This window comes from Lithobates pipiens, unplaced genomic scaffold, assembly GCF_037356315.1.
Source record: "Lithobates pipiens isolate NorthernLeopardFrog02 unplaced genomic scaffold, aLitPip1_a1.2 Scaffold_25, whole genome shotgun sequence".
Lineage (NCBI taxonomy): Eukaryota > Metazoa > Chordata > Amphibia > Anura > Ranidae > Lithobates > Lithobates pipiens.
Genome location: NW_027507787.1, coordinates 209,056,326 through 209,075,780, shown reverse-complemented (window position 1 = coordinate 209,075,780; position 19,455 = coordinate 209,056,326).

Below are 19,455 nucleotides of genomic sequence, written 5' to 3'. Positions count from 1 at the left end.
TGCCTTAAAAAAGACACATATATATCACTGTCTTATTGTTTATTGTTATGGGTGGGGAGGAGAAACAGGAGCTAAACTTCCTAACTGATCGATATTGATTATGGCAGTACAATACAATACAATACAATATTCGACTTCCTAAAAGTCAATTTGCACAAGCTCGATATTACCCAAAGCACAACAGTAAAATGTGGCCCTGGCTGTAGATAAGGTAATGTTTCCTAGTTTTCACAGAGCTGACCACATCTTCACATCTACATCAATACAAGAGCAGAAAATCATTTGCTGAGCTAGCCGTGGAATTGTTGAGCCTTATTCTCTGTTCAACACATTCAGGATCATGTATTTCTTCAGCCCAGACAGTATAATGCCCAGGCACTCTTTCACTGCATTTTATTGTATCAGTTTGTCGCTGTCTGTTTTTCATATGATGTACATATTATACATGTAGAACAAATTGTTTTTCTCCAATAAATCTGATTACAATTATTTGAGAGGTTGGATTGGTAAACGATATCTACAACAAAATGATAAAGTAGAATTCCAGACAAATAAAAAACAGGCCTGCTCAGCACAGCCAGGCCCTTTACTCCCTGTTCTCCTTACTATTTGCAGCGCAGTTGGCAGGGCAGTACAGTAGCAGCAGAACACTGGTGAGGGCCTCATTCTGTTATCTGCTACTGTCAGTGTTAAGCTTCATTTACAGTGGGTATAGAAAAGAATCACCCTCATTTAAAATAATCATGTTTTGTTGCTTGGCAGCCTGAAATGAAGACAGACACAGTTTTTGTTTTATCCAGCTGTATTTTTTTTCTGACATGTTGGTGTTATATCTTTCACCTGGATGCAATAAAGCTGCGTAAAACAAAAATTGTGCCTATCTCCAGTTCAGGCTGCAAAGCATCAAAATGTGATTATTTTAAAGGAGTTGATCATTTTCTATACCCACTGTAGTGGCTCAAGCATGCATGTGTACCGTCTCCCCCCCTTAACCACTTTCCGACTGCCTCACGCCGATATACGTCGGCAGAAGCGATTGCCTCACGAAGAAGAACAGGGAGATGCTAAAGTAAACAAGCATCTCCCTGTTCCGCCTAGCAACAGTGACACTGATCTCTGCTCCCTGTGATTGGAGCAGAGATCCGGGATCTGTAAAAAATCTGCCATCTAGTGGTTAACCCCTTCACTGCCAGTGTCATTTAAACAGGAATCAGTGCATTTGTATAACACTGATTGCTGTATAAATGACAATGGTCCCAAAATATATATTAATAAAAATGCCATAAAACTATCCCCTATTTTGTAAATGCTATAACTTTTGCGCAAACCAATCAATAATCGCTTATTGCAATTTTTTTTTTTACCAAAATATGTAGAAGAATACATATCAGCTTAAACTGAGGAAAAAAAATGTTTTTTTATATATTTTTGGGGGATATTTATTATAGCAAAAAAATAATGCGTTTTTTTCAAAATTGTTGCTCTTTTTTTGTTTATAGCACAAAAATAAAAACTGCAGGGGTGATCAAATACAACCAAAAAAAACCTCTATTTGTCTGAAAAAAAGGACGTAAATTTTGTTGGAGCCACGACGCATGACCGTGCAGTTGTCAGTTAAAATGACGCAGTGCCGAAACGCAAAAAGTGCTCTGGTCAGAAAGGGGGTAAATTCTTCCGGGGCTGAAGTGGTTAAGCTGCAAATAGCAGCAGACGGAGGTATTTACATGCTGCCATCACAATGCTTTGCTTTGCATCTGTGACTAAAACTGTCCAACATGTCACAATCAGGGGGTGGCAATTTATTCAAGCAAATAATTTAGACATACATCTAAATTACTATTAGTTGGACATTATTATACAAAGCAGTAGTGCCTGACTGGAGCTGCCAATACTTCCTTCTCACCCCAATCTAAGTGCTATTGTACTTACTAGGGTTGATTTACCAAAATTAGAGAGTGCAAAATCTGATGCAGGTGTGCATGATGGCCAACTTCAGCTTGCTCAATTAGGTTTTGACAGAAAAAATGGAAGCTGGCTGGTTTCTATGTATAGCTGCACCAGATTTTTCACTCAGTTTTAGTAAATCAACCCTACTGTGTCCATTTTTGTACAGGAACTACAGATGGCTAATAGGCAAATATCAGTAGAGACTGAGGTAGGTTAGGAAGCTGTATGTAATTGTATTTTTGTATTTATTTTTGTTTAATTAATCTGTGACTGTATTAAATGGTCTTTATACAGTGCCTTGCGAAAGTATTCGGCCCCCTTGAACTTTTCAACCTTTTGCCACATTTCAGGCTTTAAACATAAAGATATAACATTTAAATTTTTTGTGAAGAATCACCAACAAGTGGGACACAATTGTGAAGTGGAACGAAATCTATTGGATAATTTAAACTTTTTTAGCAAATAAAAAACTGAAAAGTGGTGCGTGCAAAATTATTCGGCCCCTTTACTTTCAGTGCAGCAAACTCCAGAAGTTCAGCGAGGATCTCTGAATGATCCAATGTTGTCCTAAATGACTGATGGTGATAAATAGAATCCACCTGTGTGTAATCAAGTCTCTGTATAAATGCACCTGCTCTGTGATAGTCTCAGGGTTCTGTTGAAAGCGCAGAGAGCATCATGAAGACCAAGGAACACACCAGGCAGGTCCGTAATACTGTTGTGGAGAAGTTTAAAGCCGGATTTGGATACAAAAAGATTTCCCAAGCTTTAAACATCCCAAGGAGCACTGTGCAAGCGATCATTTTGAAATGGAAAGAGTATCAGACCACTGCAAATCTACCAAGACCTGGCCGTCCCTCTAAACTTTCAGCTCAGACAAGGAGAAGACTGATCAGAGATGTAGCCAAGAGGCCCATGATCACTCTGGATGAACTGCAGAGAACTACAGCTGAGGTGGGAGAGTCTGTCCATAGGACAACAATCAGTCGTACACTGCACAAATCTGGCCTTTATGGAAGAGTGGCAAGAAGAAAGCCATTTCTTAAAGATATCCATAAAAAATCTCGTCTGAAGTTTGCCACAAGCCACCTGGGAGACACACCAAACATGTGGAAGAAGGTGCTCTGGTCAGAAGAAAACAAAATCAAACTTTTTGCCCACAATGCAAAACAATATGTTTGGCGCAAAAGCAACACAGCTCATCACCCTCAACACACCATCCCCACTGTCAAACATGGTGGTGGCAGCATCATAGTTTGGGCCTGCTTTTCTTCAGCAGGGACAGGGAAGATGGTTAAAATTGAGGGGAAGATGAATGCAGCCAAATACAGGACCATTCTGGATGAAAACCTGTTGGAGTCTGCAAAAGACCTGAAACTGGGACGGAGATGTATCTTCCAACAAGACAATGATCCCAAACATACAGCAAAATCTACAAAGGAATGGTTCACAAATAAACGTATCCAGGTGTTAGAATGGCCAAGTCAAAGTCCAGACCTGAATCCAATCGAGAATCTGTGGAAAGAGCTGAAAACTGCTGTTCACAAACGCTCTCCATCCAACCTCACTGAGCTTGAGCTGTTTTGCAAGGAAGAATGGGCAAGAATTTCAGTCTCTCGATGTGCAAAACTGATAGAGACATACCCCAAGCGACTTGCAGCTGTAATCGCAGCAAAAGGTGGCTCTACAAAGTATTAACGCAAGGGGTCCGAATAATTTTGTACGCCCCACTTTTCATTTTTTTATTATTTAAAAAAGTTTCAAAAATCCAATAGATTTCGTTCCACTTCACAATTGTGTCCCACTTGTTGGTGATTCTTCACAAAAAATAAAAATTGTATATCTTTATGTTTGAAGCCTGAAATGTGGCAAAAGGTTGAAAAGTTCAAGGGGGCCGAATACTTTCGCAAGGCACTGTATATATGCCTTAAGTCAGGCTTTCAAATGCTGCTGGAGGTGTATGAATTAAGGAGGACATTCTTATGCTTCCTTCATTACTTGCCAAGTCACTTACCTGGAACATGCATATGAGGTGTCATAATTCTTGATATGTTCATGTTTATTCCAGGTCAGTGGCTCACCAAGTAGTTAAGCAATAATGAGGATGACAGCCCTGGAGCTTGCAACTTCTAAATCAAATATGCAAAAGCAGCTTCCATATTTCCTTCCTGACAGATTCTTTCAAGGCCTTTCACTGTATCTGTACTGACACCTGCTGACATTATAAACTAACACCATAGCAGAGTAGTTTGGGATTGAGCAAATCTGTGTACTACTTTGATTTTATGATGAATCCACTTAGTTCATTTTGAACTAATCTTTCCATATAATGGGTAATCTATTGTTTTCACGGCTTACCTTTTTTAAATGGCTTCTCAAAAGCTCCAGCATCCATCTCTTCTGATACATGAAACAGCTTGCATACTGCCTGCAGCAGCCATTAAGAAAGATTGAAGTCCATTTGCACCCCAAACCCCAAACTTCCCATTTCAAGGGTATCGTGTGTTAGGCAGGTGACAAGAATATACAGTATCTCATAAAAGTGAGTACACCCCTCACATTTTTGTAAATTTTTTGTTTTAATGTGACAACACTGAAGAAATGACACTTTCACCAGAGTTTCACAGATTGCCACTAGAGTCCTATTCCACTTCTCCATGACAACATCACAAAGCTGGTGGATGTTAGAGACCTTGCGTTCCTCCACTTTCGGTTTGAGCATGCCCCACAGATGCTCAGTAGGATTTAGGTCTGGAGACATGCTTGGCCAGTCCATCACCTTTACCCTCAGCTTCTTTAGCAAGGCAGGCAGTGGTCGTCTTGGAGGTGTGTTTGGGGTCATTATCATGTTGGAATATTTCCCTGTGGCCCAGTCTCTGAAGGGAGGGGATCATGCTCTGCTTCAGTATGTCACAGTACATGTTGGCATTCATGATTCCCTCAATGAACTGTAGCTCCCCAGTGCTGGCAGCACTCATGCAGCCCCAGACCATGACACCCCCACCACCGTGTTTGACTGTAGGCAAGACACACTTGTCTTTGTACTCCTCACCTGCTTGCCGCCACACACACTTGACACCATCTGTACCAAATATATTCCTATTGGTCTCATCAGAACACAGGACATTGTTCCAGTAATCCATTTGATGCAGTGTGCGGCTTATGGTCTGAGCACTGACAGGCTGATCCTCCACCCCTTCAACCTTTGCAGCAATGCTGGCAGCACTCATATGTCTGTTTCCCAAAGACAACCTCTGGATATGACCCTGAGCACGTGCACTCAACTTCTTTTGTCGACCATGGTGAGCCTGTCCTGAGTGGAACCTGTCCTGTTAAACCACTGTAAGGTCTTGGCCACCATGCTGCAGCTCAGTTTCAGGGTCTTGGCAATCTTCTTATCACCTAGGCCAGTGATATGCAATTAGTGGACCTCCAGCTGTTGCAGAACTACAAATCCCATGAGGCATAGCAAGACCCTGAAGCATGACACCCACAAGCATGACACCCACAGGCAGAGGCATGATGGGACTTGTAGTTTTGCAACAGCTGATGGTCTGCTAATTGCATATCCCTGGCCTATGCCATCTTTATGTGGAGCCACAATTTTTTTTTTCAGATCCTCAGAGAGTTCTTTGCCATGAAGTGCCATGTTGAACGTCCAGTGACCATTATGAGAGTGTGAGAGCGATAACACCAAATTTAACACACCTGCTCCCCTTTCACACCTGAGACCTTGTAACACTAACGAGTCACATGACACCGGGGGGGGGGAATGGCTAATTGGGCCCAATTTGGGCATTTTCACTTAGGCCGCGTACACACGCGCGGACTGTTCGCCCAACTTTGTCCGCTGAACAGTGTTTGGGCGGACAGTCCGCTCGTGTGTGGGCTTTCAGCGGACAGTTTCAGCGGACAGTTTGACGAACAAGGTTTTACGGAATTTCCGAAAAACTGTCCGCTGAAACCTTGTTTCAGCGAACAGTCCGCTCGTGTGTAGGCTTGTTCGTCAAACTAAGTTCCGCGCATGCTCAGAAAGGATTTACACGCCGAAAGTTATAATGCAGTGTATAGGACGTCGTATTTTTCGTCCCGTCGTACGTGCCGTTCACGTCATCGCGCACGGTTTCAGCAAACTGTTCGTCCGTTGTGTGTGGCCATGTCCGTCCATGCTAATTTTGAGCGGACTGTTTGCCGAAACTGTTTGACGGACAAAGTTGGGCGAACAGTCCGCGCGTGTGTACGCGGCCTTAGTGATGTACTCACTTTTGTTGGCAGTGGTTTAGACATTAATGGCTGTGTGTTGAGTTATTTTGAGGGGACAGCAAATCTACACTGTTATACAAGCTGTACACTCACTTTACATTGTAGCAAAGTGTTATTTCTTCAGTGTTGTCACATAAAAAGATATAATAAAATATTTAAAATAAATTGAGGGGTGTACTCACTTTTGTTAGATATTGTACATCCACTCTTTATAGAAAGATGTGGCTGTCTTTAGATAAAATAATTTGGGGTTGATTTACTAAAACTGGAGGGTACAAAATCTGGTGCTGTTGTGCATGATTGCCAATCAGCGTCTAACTTCAGCTTTTGCAATTAAACCACTCTGACCTCTTTATACTATTCACCTAATGTCAGGTGCCCCTGTGTGTGTGATTTATAAAAAAAATGCAGTCTATACCTGATTTTAAAGTGCCACTTGGCGCTCATGTGACCGGCTGGATTTTTTCTCCTGTCCCTTTCTGACAGCTAGAGGTGCTGAGATTCCACCCCCTGAAATCAGTTGGGAGGGGAGGAGGAGAGGAAGAGAGAGCTGGCGAGTCACATGAGCGCTGAGCAGCGCTCTGAAATTAGGTATAGATTGCATTTTATTTTTTTCTAAATCACACACACAGGGGAACCTGTCAATAGGAGACAGAGCGAATAGTATAAAGATGTCAGAGTTATTTCAGCAGCAAGAGGGGTCAGGGCGAGCACTGTCACTAGCTGACAGGCAGGGAGGGGAGGGGGGGAGAGGACAGAGGAGGATGGGGGAACGGAGGCATGTAAACTAGCCACGTGTCAGGGCTCAGCAGCCAAGATAAACCAAGGTCAGTTTACAGGGGGAGGGTACACACTGGCAGGATCAGACAGGCATTTAAGGTTATAGAGAGGGCCAAATGACACAGAACAAGCATTGTGCTGTATAACATGCTTTAAAGGGACAGGATCCATTTTTTTTTATTTATGTAACAAACTCATTAACCACTTGACCACTGGACACTTAAACACCCTTAATAACCAGACCAATTTTCAGCTTTCGGGGCTCTCACATTTTGAATGACAATTACTCAGTCATGCAACACTGGACCTATATGAAATTTTTGTCCTTTTTTTTACACAAATAGAGCTTTCTCTTGGTGGTATTTAATCACCGCTCGTTTTTTTTTTGTGCTATAAAAGAAAAATACCGAAAATTCTGTAAAAAAATGAATTTTTCTTTGTTTCTGTTATAAAATTTAGCAGATTAGTAATTTTTTCTTCATAAATTTTGGCCAAAATTTATACTACTACATATCTTTGGTAAAAATAAGTACAAATTGGTGGATATTATTTGGTCTTTGTGAAAGTTCTAGAGCCCACAAGCTATGGTGCCAATATCTGAAAATTGATCACACTTGAAGTACTGATGGCCTATTTCAATTCTTGAGACCCTAACATGCCAGAAAAGTACAAATACCCCCCAAATGACACCTTTTTGTAAAGAAAACATTCCAATGTATTTAGTAAGAGGCATGATGAGTTTTTTGAAGTTGTCATTTTTTCCCACAATTCTTTGCAAAATCAAGATTTTTTTTACTTTTTTTTTTTCACAAAATTGTCATATTATCAGTTTATTTCTCACACACAGCATATGCATACCACAAATTACACCCCAAAACACATTCTGCTATTACTCCTGAGTATGGCGATACCACATGTGTGAGACTTTTACACAGTGTGGCCACATACAGAGGCCTAACATGCAGGGAGTGCCATCAGGCGTTCTGGAGCACCCAGGACAATTCTGACATTTCTCTCCTACATGTAAAAATCATAATTTATTTGCTAGAAAATTACATAGAATCCCAAAACATTATATATGTTTTTTTAGCAAAGACCCTAGAGAATACAATGGTGGTCGTTGCAAATTTTTATCTCGCACAGTATTTGCGCAGCAATTTTTCGAATGCTTGTGCTTAAAAAAGAAAACACAGTAAAATTAGCCCAATTTTTGCATAATGTGAAAGATGAAGTTACGTTGAGTAAATAGAAACCTAACATTTCGCTCTTCAAAATTGCACACGCTCGTGGAATGGCGCCAAAAGTCGCTACTTAAAAATCCCCATAGGCGACACTTTCATTTTTTTTACTGGCTATATGTTTTGAGTTACAGAGGAGGTCTAGGGCTAGAATTATTGCTCTCGCTCTAACGTTCGCAGCGATACTTCACATTTGTGGTTTAAACACCGTTTTCATATGTGGGCGGGACTTACGTATGCGTTCGCTTTTGCATGCGAGCACATGGGGACAGGGGCGCTTTAAATTTTTTTTTTTTTTTATTGTTCATTTTACTTTATTTATTTTAGTTTGACATTTTTTTTCCCCCAAAATAAATTTTTTGATCACTTTTATTCCTATTACAAGGAATGCAAACATCCCTTGTAATAGGAATATGGCATGACAGGTCCTCTTTACAGTGAGATACGGGGTCAATAAGACCCTACATTTCACCTCTAGGCTGGGAAGCCTGAAAAAAAAAAGATTCTGGCTTTGATCATATTGGCGAGTCGGTAGAAGCACCGGAGGGCGGCGGGAGGGGGGGGGGGGGATGTCTATGGCTGGGTATTGCAGGGTATCACCGACTATGGCTGGGTATTGCAGGGTATCTCCGAGTATGGCTGGGTATCTCCGAGTATGGCAATTTATGGCAGAGTATTGGCTGGAATTTTACTGCAGAATATTGGCGGGTACTGCAGAGTATTGGAGGGTAGTGCAGAGTATTAGCGAGTATTGCAGAGCATTAGCTGGTATTGAAGAGTATTGGAGGGTGTTGCAGAGTATTGGCGGGTGTTGCAGAGTATTGGCGGGTGTTGCAGAGTATTTGCGGGTATTTCAGAGTATTGGGGGGTATTGCAGAGTATTTGCTGGTACTGCAGAGTATTGGTGGGTATTGCAGAGTATTTGCTGGTATTGCAGAGTAATGGCAGGGAATTGAGGGGTTAAATTTCGGTGAGCAGCGATGTGGGCACTGCAGATGCAGCCCACAGCGCTGCTGACACTGATCTCTTCCCCCTCCGCTGTACCGATTGTTTACAAGTGATCACTCCGTCATTTTACGGAGCGATCACGTGGTCAACGGCCGCGATGAGTCCTGTGGACCCGGCGGTCACGGATGCTCTCTAGTGCGCGCCCCAGGGGGCGCGCAAGAGTGGAATTCCGGGATTCTTGGCTATGGCCCAGTTGTTAAGTGGTTAAGCTTTGACGACAAAAAAAAATAGAAGCTGGTTGGTTTCAATGCACAGCTGCACCAGATTTTGCATGCTACAGTTTTTAGTAAATCAAATCATTTGTCTTGTTATAGTAATGCTATAGGAGTTGACAATTTTTAAACTCTGTGTACTAAAAGTTGTTCTGCTTGGAGAGAAAAAAGGCATATTTTGACTCTGTTTTATTGCTATTGTAATCCTGGGCACTGGCTTTTTTCCCAAACTCAGTTTACTGAACCTTGACATTTTTTGAAGACAAACCTTTAAAAAGAATGCACTCCCTATGTGGCAGATATCTTTTTTTACAGTGGTTGTTGAGCACAGAGGTTGGATAAGGCTGACTCAAATGCAAAGCTCCCTCTAGTGGCTCTTGTAAAAGTCGCTGCATTTAAAACTGAAAAGGAAAAATTAAAAATCAAGCATTTAAAATATGGACATTCCATATGAATTTATTTTCCAATAAAATGCAACAGTATCTGAAAAATGTGATTAAAAAAACAAAAAAAAACCCCTTCCAAAATTCACTCCTTTTATCCCGAAACTTCCCCTAATTGCTTCAGGGGCTGCACAGAACCAGGCACATATGCTCATATTTTCTGGCGTTGCCCTCATCTTCAACCCATATGGCAAGCAGCTATCACCAGATTTGAGCTATCCTCAAAGCACAAAGTCTCCCTTACACCACAAGTATGCATATTGTATGCCAATCTCCCTAACACTCCTACTCCTTGCACGAGACTGTTTCACTCTCTCATTAGCTCGATACAATGGATGATTGCTTTAAATTGGAGAACTAATACCCTTCTCTGGTCGCAAGTTTTGAACCGTATGGAAATGCTCAAGCTATCAGAAAGAATTCACCATACTTTATATGACAGTATGCACATCTTCAACAACAAATGGTTATACTGGTCCCTACCTTGATCACATTCTGGTACCCCCACTCGAAATCTCTCTTCTCTCTTTATGTCCTGTACATAAAATTGTAATTCTATTATCTGTATCACTTTTCCCATCCCCTCTAATTTCTGTACCACCCTCACATTATGTAACCCCTAGCTTGTATTATCATCTACGCTTTATGCTATATCTTTACTGAAAATTATCTTTATATGCATTTTATTTGTATTTTCTAACTGACAAATAAAGCTTTTGTAAACAAAAAAAACAACAAAAAAAAACAAACACTTTAATCTCTCTCTAAGTACATTGAGAAATCTATTTTTATGTTCAGTCTAATTTTTATTGGCAAAAGAAAACCAGAATTTTAGCATACAAAGTATTAAAACTCAAACAAAGGCCCCAACAATCTGGAGAAAGTTCAAAATAAAATAAAAACAACAAAACCGGTAGCATTGAAAACAAACAAAAAATTCTGTGGATTGTGCACAACCTAAACAACATTTAAGAGAAATATAGCAATAGTTCAAGACAGGAATATTTCCAGGGTGCCGGTAAGATTGGTACAAAAGATAGGTGGTCCAGTGTACAAAAGGCTGGATAACCAGGAACAAAATACAAGAGAAATCTATTTTTCAAGTGAATAACACCAAGTAAAGAAAGTATTGCATTAGTTATTATTTTATGAATGGAGCCTTTTGTATGTTATATTTAGTTGTTTTTTTTGTTTAATCTGGTCAGTATAGATGTTTCTGTTTGAAAGGCACTGGACATTTTACCAATGCTCCTAGATTCCCTTTCTTCTGGCACCATGACATCATGTAACGTGTTTCTTTAGGCATCTAGCACTTAGGTGCATTTAGATGCATTTACACATGTTTAGGAGAGTTAAGCATTTTTTATGCCAAAACTTTGCTGCTCCTGGACACACTGGCTGTGGGGTTTCTTTTCTGCCTCAAGACGCCCCTACCTATAAACACCTTTAACCACTTCAATACCGGGCCATAGTCAAATGACGCCCACAGATGGGATCTCCCATCTTGGATGGGCGTAATATGATGTCCTCAGTATTTTACCACTCCTGCGGGCCCCTGGGGGCCCGCAGCGCAGCGATTGTGGATGAGGTGTGTCCCTCGGACACAGCCCATCCCCGATCTGTGGGATTTTCATTTCAAAGAATTTTATTTTCACAAGAAAAAAAAGGGATATTACACATACAGTGAACATACATGTTACTCATTGAATCGATAGCAAGAACAAGAAGGCTTTCAAAATCTTAGAGAAATATGTAGGTAGAGCCCCAATGGCCAGAATAACCTAAGCTTGGCGTAAAAGTGACATTCAGCAATTCTCCTGAGGGCTGGGACGGGGACAGAATGAGATACGCTCCTCCCGGCACCCCAAATGGGATCAAGCTGTGCCGGGCTGACGTATCACACCCTATACCAAAAACTCTATACCTCCCCAGGGAAAATCTTACCATTAAACTTGAGCAAAAGATTTGAGGCCACTTGAGTGGCGTAATACCAAACATAAAACAAACCGAAACGGCTTTACTTAAAATTATAACCATAAATCTCTAGGCTAAAGGAGCTTAGATGGCATAAGGGAAGCGAAAGAGGGAAAGAGAAGAAAGGAAAGCTCAGAGTGAGCAGAAAAAGAAAAGTAAGAAGAGCAATGCCTAATACTCCATAGGTAAATTAACTCAACCATGAGAGAGGCCCTGAGGCAAGCCCCATCAGTTGGGCCCAGGGTTCCCAGGTCTTTTCAAACTTATCAGTTGTGTTTAGCAGTATGCTTGAGAGTTTTTCCTGTGCCATTATCCATGATATTTTCCTTTTGGCTGCAGAGAGGGACACTGTCTGTTGTTTCCAAGCTCTGGCTACAGTGGCTCCTAGAAGAATGAAGTGAATCAATCTCCTGAGGGGTTTGGTTACTAATGGAATTTGGTCATTCTAAGAGGGCAACCATTGGAGTTCTGGGAATCTGACCTTCCACCAGCTTATCAATTAAATTGAAAATATGTTTCCAGAAGGCACAGATTCTCGGGCATTCCCACCAAATGTGGGCCATCGTCCCTACGTGTTTACAGCCCCTAAAACAGAGGGGGTCAGCCTTTGGGTAGATTACGGCCAGTCTAGGGGGGGTGTAGTACCACCTTGAGATTACCTTCAGGCTGGCTTCAGTTAAGGTAGTATTCAGAATGCCTCTGAAAGATTTGAAGGAGGCCGACTGCCATTTATCCAGGTCCCACTGGAATTGAAGGTCAGATTCCCAGGCACACATATATGCCTCTTTTGTGGTCGCGGAGGCAAGAGATGAGTAGATCAGAGATATACCCCCCCGCTGGACCACGGCTTGTCCACACCACATCTCATATTCAGTAAATTTCAGGGGGAGGGTTGTATCCCTCCAGAGGGATTTAAGGAAGTGTGTAATTTGCTGAAACCGGAACCGCTCCGAGTCGGGCATGTCTAATTTTTTGATACAATACTTAAGAGTGAGGGGACCTTCTGCCGTAAAGAAGTGTCCAATTCGGTACAGTCCCTTCTCCAACCACCATTTGAAAGCTGAAATCTCTAACCCAGGGTAAAATTTCGGATTGTTAGAGGTGGGATAAGGGTCTACATGCTGAGACCAATTCCTGTAAGGGGCGTAGTTTATCCCACAGAGCGAACGAGTGGGAAAGGGTAGGTACTAAGATCGGGGGCCGCTCTTTCGGAGGGGACCATAATAGGAAGTCGAGTGTATGTCTTGGGGTAGCTAATTTTTCTATGTGTACCCAGTCAGGTTTTTCATACTTGGAATAAATAACTGATAATTGTGCTAACCTGGCTGCCTGGTAGTATTTATAGAGGTGGGGAAGCCCCAGGCCTCCTCGTCTTCTATGAAGGTATAGCATCCTTTGTGGTATTCTGTAGCCTGCTTTACCCCAAGTAAATTTCAGCACCCTGCTTTGGAAAGATTTCAAATGGTTAGACCTTATGGAAGTGGGTAATGCTCTGAAGAGGTATAAGAGCCTAGGGAGAAGGGTCATTTTTATTGAGTTAACCCTCCCCAACCAAGACAGATTACTCCGAGACCAGGAGGCCATGTCTGCCTCTAGCTTCCTGTACATGGGGGGGGTAATTAGTTGCATAGAGAGATTCGATTCTAGGGGTCAGATTGATGCCCAAATACCTAATTGATGTATGATTCCAGGCGAATTTGAATGTTTGTTTCAGGAGGATGACCGCGTCTGCAGGAAGTGATATGTTAAGTGCTTGAGATTTGGCGTAATTTACTTTTAGTCCCGAAATCTGAGCGAAGTCTTCCAGGGTCTTGCATATGTTCGGTAGGGAGGTGATGGGTGAGGTGACAAAGAGGAGGATATTATCAGCGAAGAGGCCGCATTTGTGTGTGTGGGGACCACAAGAGACCCCTTGTATGTTTGGGTTGTAGCGAAACGAGATAGCCAAGGTTTCATTCGCTATTGCAAAAATGAGTGGGTAAAGAGGGCATCCTTGCCTGGTGCCTCTCTGTATGGGGATGGAATTGGAGTAACACCCCTGAAGTCTTATATGCGCTGTAGGAAAAGGGGATATGGGCTCGCATCAGACCCATAAAGCGAGAGCTGAACCCCCAACGTTCTAAGATTGCAAAAAGATAATGCCATGACACCGAATCAAAAGCTTTGTGGAGATCCAGAGACAGGAGCATCCTCTGTTGTCTGGATCCCCCCAGCCAATTTGATTGAAGAACGGAGACAATTTCTATCGCCCACCTTATTTGATCAGGGCCTTGTCTGCCCGGGATGAACCCCACTTGGTCCTTATGAATGTAAGCACTAATGAAGGCTGCCAGTCTATTCGCTAGCTAGCTATTTTAGTGAGAATTTTTAAATCACTGTTTATTAGCGAGATTGGGCGATAGTTGCCTACCTCTTCCGGATTTTTGTCTGACTTGGGAATTACGGTAATGTATGCTTTATTAAGTTGGGGGTCGAGAGGGCTTCCCTGAGTTTTGAAGTTTAAGAACTTTGTAAGAGGGAGTGCGAGGGTATCAGAAAACGCCTTATAGTACGGGTTTGAAAGCCGATCGGGGCCCGGAGCTGAACCCGTTTTTAAGTCTTTGATTACTCCTAAAACTTCTTCCTCAGTGAAAGGGGCTTCCAGTTCTGCTCTGTGGTTTGAGGAGAGAACCGGAATGGGGAGATCATCTAAAGATTTCTGGAGGGAGGTCTCCTTCCCAGACGTGTGAGAGCTGTAAAGATTTGTGTAAAACGACTGAAAGGCGTCCATGATCTTAGATGGAGTAGAGGTAGCACCCTGTCCTGGTATGTTAATTTTGGGCATTACGTAGGATCGGGTGCGGGGGGTGAGTTTAGATGCCAACATGGAACCCAGCCGGTCGCCATAAGTGTAAAATGTATTCTTACTCCATCTAATTTGTTTATCCACTTTGGCTGTTAGCCTAGCGTTATCCAGTTGTGCAACCGTGTTGGGGGAGGGATTCAATTTGTGAACGGCCTTCAGTCGTGCAGACCATCCTTCCAATTTCTTCAAGTCTATCTCCCGTTCTCTTTTTATCTGAGCTGAAATTCAAATTATTTCACCTCTGATAAAGGGCTTGTGGGCTGCCCAAAGGGTTTCCGCTGATATCCCTTCAACATTATTGAGAAGGAAGTATTCTTTTAGGGCTTGGTTTAGCTGGGAAACTCTGGACGGATCAGACAAGATAGACTCGTTGAGTCTCTAATGTCTCTGGCCTGGCCTGGGCCCCGAAATCTAGATGGACATGAGCACCATGGAATGATCTGACAAGACCGTATCCCTAATACAAGAGCTGACCACCAGATGGATGGACCGGCTCGGTACCAAAAGGTGATCGATACGTGAGTAGGCATTATGGGGGTACGAAAAGTGAGTGTAGTCGCGTTTCGTCGGGTTCCTTTCTCTCCACACATCGCACATACCCTGAGCGTGGACAAGTTTTGCTAGTTTCAAGCTCTCCTTAGTGGGCCGAGTAAGTTGAGCCGACGGGGGTTTAGTTTTATCCAGACCTTGATCAAAAGCCGTATTGGAGTCCCCCCCGAAGATGACCGTACCTTCTAGCTTAGGAGTCAGAGTCTGGAAAAGCTGTTTAAAAAAGTAAGTTTGTCCTTTATTGGGGGTGTAGTAAGAAACTAACGAATATAGATGGCCATCAATCGTACTAGAATGAACCTGCCTTCTGGATCTTTTACTTCGGCTAGACAGGAGAATTTACAGGATCTAGAGAGCAGAATAGCCACCCCTTTGGATTTGTTAGCAACATTGACTAGATAAAAATTGGGGAAATGTAAGTGGAGAAACTTGGGACTTTACCGACTCGGGAAGCGGGTCTCCTGCAGGAATACTATGTCCAGTTTGGAAGATTTATACGTGTTAAACATTTTTCTACGTTTAAGGGGAGAATTGAGACCCTACACATTATGCGTGGCGACCGTTATGGTTTTCAGTATGTGATCAGCCATGGTTCCAGCGGAGGAGTGGACTGCAAACAATATTGTCCCTTACCTGCGGTGTCTTCTGATGACCCTTGATTACGGAGCCGTAGTCAACGCTGTACTTGCTGTTTCATAAGGGATGGACGGACCCCCTCAGGAGAATCTCTGCAAGAGATGACATGATTAGGCGATGCTCAAGACAGGAAAGCAAAGAAAGAAGGAAGGAAAGAAGGAAGAGGGAAACAGGAGGACCTCCCCGCCAGAGGGAAAACGAACCCCAGGGTAGAGAGAGGGTCCTCGAGAACAGCTCACGGACAGTCATGAGATTATACCTGAATTGGAAATGCTCCAGGAGAAATACTCTGGAGGTCCTAACCCATGAAGACCAGCCAGTGTTCATGGGGAAGGAGGAGGCGCATGGGGACCGCCCCAGACCAGGGCACCTTGTTAGTGCAAATGGTAAAGCTCATTGAGCTGCCTGAGCAATAAGGGACCTTTACCTTGTTTAATCCCTCCAATCTCCCACCCAAAACCCCAGGGGGGAGGGGGGATCTGACAAGAAAAAACAAGATACATGGGGACCCCTACTGTGTCAACCATAGTAGAAGATGGGGTTAACCCCCTCGACTACCAAATGTTCAAAGTGATCATTCAAGTCTATGGGGTCTTGGAGAAAAAAAAGAGTCTAACGAGATAGAAACAGTCACCGAGAATCAAAGTTTAACAACGGGAACTACTGTCTGTCGTTTTTTGAAAGTTCCACGGGAATCCGTGACCGAGGCATAAACTGCCCAAAAAAGGGGGGAAAAAAGGGAATGTCACATTGGAAACATCCAATGGACAGGGAGATGTCGATACGGGAGCATCGTGCACTACGAGGGTCCTGACAAGCTCCCTTCTTGATCTCACGGAGGGCCTTTGTGCGATGATCTACGAGACTTGGGCTTGTTCCAGAGAGGGTCTTGCGGGCTGTTCGGAGGGGGTCGCTTGTGTTGACCCGTTGAAGCAGTGGATGTGTCCATGTCCGCCTCCTGAGAAATAATTTTCAAATGGAGAAGTAGCTTTTCGCCTGGTGTAAAGCTGGAGAATGCCTGGTTTTGTCCTTGGTAGGAGAATTGTACTGCAAAGGGGAAGGCCCATTTGTATTTAATCTCCTTCTGGGTCAGAGCGATCAATAGCGGTTTCAGAGACCTCCTCCGTTGTATAGTAGAGGGTGATAGATCTGCAAATATCTGTACGGGGTGGCCCTGGCAGAGGACTTGTGGCATCGAGCGGGCTTGCTTCATGACGGCTTCCTTGACTGCGTAGAAGTGGGGCTTTACAATGATGTCCCTAGGAGATCCGTCTTTCCTGGGGGGACCTAGTGCCCGGTGGGCCCTGTCCAGTTCCAGGTGGGATGCCGGTTTGTTGGGGATCAGAGATTTCATGAGGTCCTGAGTTGCTGGCTCCACATCTTGGATGGATTCAGGAAGGCCTCTGATCCTAAAGTTATATCTGCGGGACCTATTTTCAAGGTCATCTATGCGGGAGAGAGCTACATCTAGTTGTTCATGGAGGGTGTGAATGAGGCCAGTGTTTTGATGAGACACCACTGTTGTCTGTTCTAGCTGACTTTCAATGGCGTCCATCCTGGAGCCTATATTCTGGAGATCAGCTTTGATTTCTCCAGTGATTTTGGCTGCAGTGGAAGCCAGACCTGTCTCAGATCTGTGGGATTTTCATCCCCATCCACCCCCCCCCCCACGATACACGATCACAGCCGGTCACATGTACTGTGCCGTTACATCGCTCGTGCACGCGCCCAGGGCGCCTGCAGAGCGCCGATCGGGAATGCGGCTTGTCACCCTGACACAGCCTAACCCCGATCGCAGTAAAGAGCCAATGAAATTGGCTCTTTACCACGTGACCGGCTGTGTCCAATCACAGCCAGTCACAGAATGTAAACAAACCGCAGTAACGAGATGTTACCGGGTTCTCCTCCTCACACACTGATCGTGTGTGAGGAGGAGATTGCGGTAACATCTCATTACCGCCTAGTGTACACACCAACACACACTGATTACCCCCCAATAAAGAGGACCTGTCACCACCCATCAAAGTACCTGTCATCATCCATCACAGCCCATCTGAGTACCCGAGTACCTGAGTACCTGTCAGCCCATCTGAGTACCCGAGTACCTGAGTACCTGTCCCAACCCATTTGAGTACCCAAGTACCTGTCCCAGCCCGTCTGAGTACCTGTCCCAGCCCGTCTGAGTACCTGTCCCAGCCCGTCTGAGTACCCGAGTACCTGTCCCAGCCCGTCTGAGTACCCGAGTACCTGTCCCAGCCCATCTGAGTACCCGAGTACCTGAGTACTTGTCCCAGCCCATCTGAGTACCCGAGTACCTGTCCCAGCCCATCTTAGTACTTGAGTACCTGAGTACCTGTCCCAGCCCATCTGAGTACCCGAGTTTCGGGAATAAAGAGACTATTTTTTTTTTTTTTGCACAAAGTTGTCACTACAGGGCCCTTAAAACCAATTACCGCCTTCAGGATTTCTAAGGGCGTAAATTTTTGATTTCACTCCTCACTACATGTCACAGTTTCAAAGGCCATAAAATGACAAGATAGCACAACCCGCCCCCCAATGATCCCATTTTGGAAAGTAGACACCCCAAGCTATTTGCTGAGAGGCATGGTGAGTATTTTGCAACTCTCATTTGTTTTTGAAAATGAAGAAATAAAAGAAAAATTTATTTTCTTTTTCCAAATTTCAAAACTTTGTGACAAAAAGCAAGGTCTGCAAAATACTCGCCATACCTCTCAGAAAATAGCTTGGGTGTCTTGGTGTCTACTTTCCAAAATGGGGTAATTTGGGGGGGGGGGGGGGGGGGTTGTGCCATCTGGGCATTCCAAGGTCTCCGAAACTGTTATTGAAATCAAAAATGTACACCCTTAGAAAGCCTGAAGGCAGTGCTTGGCTTTTGGGGTCCCGTACGCGGCTAGGCTCCTAAAAAAAAAGTGTGCACACATGTGGTATCCCTGTACTCGGGAGAAGAAACAGAATTTATTTTGGGGTGTAATTTCACATATGCCCATGGCATGTTTGAGCAATATATCATTTAGTGACAACTTTGTGCAAAAAAAATAAAATGTCTTTTTCTCGCAACTTGTGGCAAAATTGTCAGGCACCTTGAGGCGAGGTGACAGGTGCACACCGTAGGGATCAGGAGTGCACCGCAAGGTTGTGGACCCTACGGCTGACTGCTGCAGACGGGGGACACATCCCACTGGGGTTAGAGCGTAAGATTCCCTGGGGCGCGGAGTCTAAGAGCCAGCAGGTGTTCACCAGCGCCTCCAGTGGTGAGGATGGACTTGGCTGCAACTGGCTCCAGGTCGCGACCCCCAGGGTCCCCCAGCTCATACCCACAGCAGGCAACAGGAGGATAGGGATGGTGAGGGACAAAGCCAAGGTCGGGGCCACAAGCAGACAAGAATAGTCGGGTACACGCCAAAAGGTCAGGATCACAGGCAAACAGGGATAGTCAAGACATGCCAAAGTCAGTAACGGAAAACAGAAGCAGAGCACACAGCAGGAAACTGGAAGCTAACACACAAAGGAATACACAATGGTTGATCAGCACTGATGGC